Here is a 5,036-nt window from a genome sequence, read left to right as displayed (position 1 = left end):
ATCCTCCAGTGTCTTTATGTCTGCTGCAAGAAATTCTAAGTGAGATTAAATCAAGAAACTAAAAAATTAAGGTGGAGAAAATCTGCTTTAGCAACTTCTCTTTAACCACTATTTGTGATTCCTGCATTCACTTGCTTAGTGGACACCAAACCCATCCCCTCCTTTTCTCTTTGCCATCTGACACTGCAGCTGCCATTCATGCAACTGCTCTGCTCAGACTCCCTTTACTTTGCTGAGCAATAGTCTCTTGTGCTGCCTCCACCTCTTCATCAGCTTCAGATTTTACACAGGTGCTTCATGAAGACCAAATCCTTGTTCCCCTTTATCCCAAGAGTACACTGGCACAGCTCCCACTGTCACTAAGTCATCTAAGTGACTAAGTCAGGTTCACCCAGACCTGCAAGCAGATGTCGTCCCCAAATCGTTTCAAGCCAGAAATATTTCTTGCTGATCAAAGAGTTGCTTCAGTCATCATCCCTTTCTATTCCCCATACCAAAGGCACTTACTTGCCCTTCCCTTCAGTAACAAACATGCAGAGCACAGTAGGCAAATAAGGATGAAAAAGAGAATTCTTACATAAACCAAACCTGACATCAATTCTCAGGTTTCAGAGCAGAGAACAGAAAATGGACAGCATTAGTCTTGTCATTTAATGCAGCCTGAAATAACTGTAGATAATAGAGAGAGGAGCTGTGAAAAGTCATGTCATAGCAGAGGCTAAAGCCACCTCCATATTAAATGAAGCTCCAGGGGCTTAAATCTTCTGCACTGCAATAGAGACAGCCTGAATGTGAAACAGGCTGTATCTGCTGAGCAATATCTGGGGATCAGGCATCAGTGGTTACACTCAGCTTTTCTAGGCCCCTTTCCCTCCTCTCCCAACAGGACTTACTTCTTTGCTCAACTCTGTTCACTGACAGAATATTGTGCAAAAAGAAATGAGTGTTTTCTGGAAGCCACTTGGAAATTAGAGTTGAAGGTTTTCAGATACCTATAAAAGCAGCAATTCCCACTTCAATGACTAGCCAGACCCTTGGTACATCCTTGAGCATTTAAGCCTAAAACTCCAGCACTTCAAAAGTGCTTCCTACTGGGTGGTCCTACCATCCCTCATGGAATGGGCTGGATACTGAAGACAGCTCTACTTTGTACCATGCTTTTAACAGTGCCATGTAGCTGGTGCTTTTAGTCAAGTTATACTGTAAACTGCCTGGTCAAGCCAAATGCCGCTGGCCCGTAGGAATGTTCCCTTCCCTCCACACTGAAATGGGAGAGTAGGTTTACAAGACATAATAACAGGATGTCTCAATGATGCATAAATGGTCTGGGGAGAAAATGAAGGAGACAAACTTAATACCACATACCATCTAAGTAACGTATTTCAACGTCAGTGCTCGAACCAAAGGCATATTTGAGTACAGCAGCTTTAGGAGGTTGCCTGGACTGGTTGTATGCAAGTCTTGAGAACCAACTTTAATAACTGCATGTTGGGAAATATTGTGATAAGTCTAAATGAACTGGGAGCCCACGCTGCATTTCAGGGTCAGCTTTGAACAAACATGGTGCAGAAGCTTGAGTTGCCCAGTGTTTCTTAAAACCATGTTTGGCTACATTAGTGTTCTGCTGCAGTTATCCTGGGTACAGTAGGTGGAAGGGATCCAGGGAGCTGTAGCTAGAGACAGCCTGTCTCCTGGGACAGGTTGCACACCACTGCTCTGTTACTGTCCTGAGGTCTCAGTTCTGGACCTTTCAACAGAAAAATTCTTACTGAGTTAATGAATCATGGCAGAAGCAGACTTGCTTTGTCATGGTAATTTTTTTTTTTTTTGCAAAGATGTGTTAAGGAAATAAAATACAGGCCAAGTGTATGTTAGAAGCAAGCGGATATGTAGGACATTTCACCATGTTACCTGGGCATCGAATTTTCCAGCGTTGTGCAGGAATGTCATGCAGATCTCGTGTAAGCCTCGGATCTCGCAAGAATTGTTTTCAAAGCATTCAAACACTCCACATCCCACATCGCCAGCATTTACCAGGCAGTGCTGGATTTCAGCTAAAATGAGTATTGGTTAGAGTTAATTTGAAGAACTGTTCATAGAAACTGGTGGTGGGTAGGGGAGAGGGAGTTATTTTGCTACCAACATGAGTTTGAAAGAAAAATGCGTGACAATTAATTGTACCCGCAGAGTGCCCACTTTTTGCAGAAATTAGGCCAAAACTTGGGTGTATTACATTATGAAAGTGATATCTGAGAAACAAACGCCAAATCCACTATGCTTACGTCAACCTATTTCACTTAAGAACTGTCTTGCATTCCTCAGGAGCAAAGGACGGGCATGATTTTTGCTGTCTGACTTGTACATAGTCCCCCATCAACTTTAAGTGCCACAATGAGAAGCTCAGAACCCAGTCAGCCAAAATTTTTCATTTTTGGCATTTTGAGCTAGTTTCTGGCCATTTGGTGCAATGTTTTCTTACAGACCACTGGGTTTTACCTGTCAGGGTGTCTATCAAGTTAATGGCAAAACTCCCACTGATGCATAAAGTCTCTTGCACTGAGTGTGGTCTGAAACTGCAACTATGTGCTCATCTATGCAGAAATCAATAGAAAATATATATATTTATATATGTAGTACATAAAATAGATGAACTGGAGCTAGTAGTTACATATGTATTTATTCTGCCCTTTCAGATGTTATGTAATGCTGTAAAAAATGCTGTCTAATACTCACTTTCAAAAAAAAACCAACCACCAACCCAAAAATCTGATTCTTAACACGACAGCTTCTGGTCCTTTAAAAAAAAAAATGGATGTAGTAGTACTGCCAGAGGGAAGGTGGTTGCTGAAAAAGCCTGGGGATAAAGTTAAACAGGGGCAGCTTTTACACCAGAACTGAGGATGCTAAGAATTCCTGTACTCTGTGCCCTGTGGTACCTTTAATTAAAGTTCGCCCTTGGGAGCCAGCCTAATCCCCCTCGAACCGCAGCGTGTTTCAGCCATCCCCAGCCTCCCCCTCTGCCATGCGGTCCATTTGCAAGTCTTTACAGCAACTTTCGGTCTAATTTCAACCCGCTGCAAGGCAGAGAGAGGAGCCGCGGATGTAAATGCGGAGCCTGCGGGAGTTCACACGACCCCCTCTCACACCTCAAAATGCACTGCCGCTGCATTTTTTTCTTCTTTTCCTTTTTTTCCCCCTTCTACCTGCCCCGAAGTGCATCAGGGGGTGGCACGGGGGAGCCCCGGGGGTGGGCTGCGGGGATTGTCTGAGCCACGGGCGAAAAGCTGCGCAAACCCACCCGTCCCGGGGAAGGGGGAAAGGGGCACTGGAGCCCTTTGTGGAGCGCGGAGCCGGGCGCTGCCGGGTCCGGGAGCGCGGCTGTGGTGCTTGTGTTGGCATCCGGATGCAAACCCTTTGCCGGATCACATGTCCTGGCTCCAGCGTGCTGAGAACTGCACAGTGCCGTGATTCACATGTGGCAGTCCCTAATGGGCATTCGTGCATTCCTGCTCGTGTGTGTTTAAACACGTCTCGCAGCACTGAGAGTGTTAAAAAAAAAAAAAAAAAAAAAGGCAGGGGGGGGAAGACGGGGGGGAAGGGAAGCGTCTGGATCCCGCGCTCTGTCTTTGCACGGCTGGGAAACGATCCAGCGAAGTGCACGCCTCAGCTCTCTTTTTCTAGGCAGATAATACCCGGGGGAGGGAGCGCGGAGGGCGGGAGAGGAGGAGAGAAACCCCCGGCCCGTTGCATCATTGCACGTCTCCCTACGGAGGGGGGCAAAGCTCCGGTCATTCCAGCCGCTTCCCGGCCCTCCCGGCTCCCCCCCAGCCCTCCACCCGGTTTCGAGAAACTTTCTCCTCCCCGGCCCAGCATCTCCTCGGGGCTCGGGCCGCCCCGGGGCCGCTGCGAGCCCGGCGGAGCCGCTCCGTGCCCGGCGCGGGGCCGCGGCTGTGCGCGGGCAACACGTGCTTGGCAGAGCCGGGCTTTAAAGGTAATTAGGAGCGAGCTCTGATTTCCTCCGCTGATTTATGCCTGACAGTCGCGCACCGAAATAAAACGCCTGTCACAACTCGGCGCGGCTGCAGCAGCGCGGGGAGGGGGACGCGCACAGACCACCCCGGTCCCCCCGCTCCCGCCCGTACCTGTGTTCTGCAGGGACAGGCGCCCCTTCTGCTGCGGGGTCCTGTCCTGCGGCCCCTCCGGCGGGTGCGTGGCCTCAGTGCCCGCGGCCGCCCTGGCGCTGGCCAGCAGCAGGGCCGTGGCCAGCAGCAGCAGCAGCGCCGGGGCCACCAGCTTTCCGCCGAGCTCCGCGCACATGGTCGTGCCTTCCCCCCGCCGCCGCCGCCGCGTCCTCCCCCGCCGGGTGCCGCACCCGGGCCCAGCGCGCTGCTCGCCGCGGCCCCGAGAACCGCATGTGCCCGGCGCGGCGGCGAGCGCGGAGTGGCAGCGGCGGCGCCGGAGGGAGCCTCAAATATCCCCGCCGAGCCCCGGTGTCACTCGCATGAGGGAGCCGAGCAGGTGTCGCTTCGCGCCGCGGCCAATGGCAGCCGCCGCCCCGCTCCGACCGCCCGCCGGGGGCCGGCCCTGCCCCGCCGGCAGGTTGCAGCCGCCCGCCCCCCGCCCCACCCGCACCGCGCCGCGGGGGTGGGAGCGCGGGGGGCACCGGCACCGACCGCGCCCGGCCGGGGGAGGGGGAATTGCAAAAAAAAAAAGGTGAAAAAGCGGGATTTTGACAAGCGCGCTGGTTTGGAAGGGAGGAGGGAGGCGGCAGCCGGCAGCGAGCGGCCAGTCCCCCCCGCAGGCAACTTCGGGGCTCTCCCAACACAAGGGCAGCGGCGGGGGTGCCCGTGCCCGGAGCCGGCTGCCAGCGCCGGCCGTCCTGCGGCACTGCTGCCTCATGGCAAGACTTCATTTAAAAGAAAAAAAAAAAAGAGAAAGGAGAAAAAAAAAAAAAAAAAAAAAAAAAAAAAAAAAAAGGAAAAATCCCTCTCCGAAGCAGCTATTGCAATGACTTTCTTGGAAATCCTCCACTCTCT

General features: G+C 51.8%; 1 long non-coding RNA gene across 1 annotated transcript; it reads right to left on the bottom strand.

The window, feature by feature from the left end:
• Window positions 1-6: 6 nt before the first annotated feature.
• On the bottom strand, window positions 7-4,260 carry LOC108510548. Its single transcript, XR_001878835.1, has 3 exons — window positions 4,143-4,260; window positions 1,904-2,054; window positions 7-745 (listed from the first exon to the last, which is right to left on the bottom strand). It is a non-coding gene; the product is annotated as an uncharacterized LOC108510548 (long non-coding RNA).
• Window positions 4,261-5,036: the final 776 nt, after the last annotated feature.

The sequence above is a fragment of the Lepidothrix coronata genome, unplaced genomic scaffold, assembly GCF_001604755.1.
Source record: "Lepidothrix coronata isolate B3197 unplaced genomic scaffold, Lepidothrix_coronata-1.0 Scaffold1287, whole genome shotgun sequence".
In the NCBI taxonomy this organism is placed as follows: domain Eukaryota; kingdom Metazoa; phylum Chordata; class Aves; order Passeriformes; family Pipridae; genus Lepidothrix; species Lepidothrix coronata.
The sequence above is the reverse complement of the archived record's forward strand: the minus strand, read 5'-3'. Positions and strand labels throughout refer to the sequence as shown.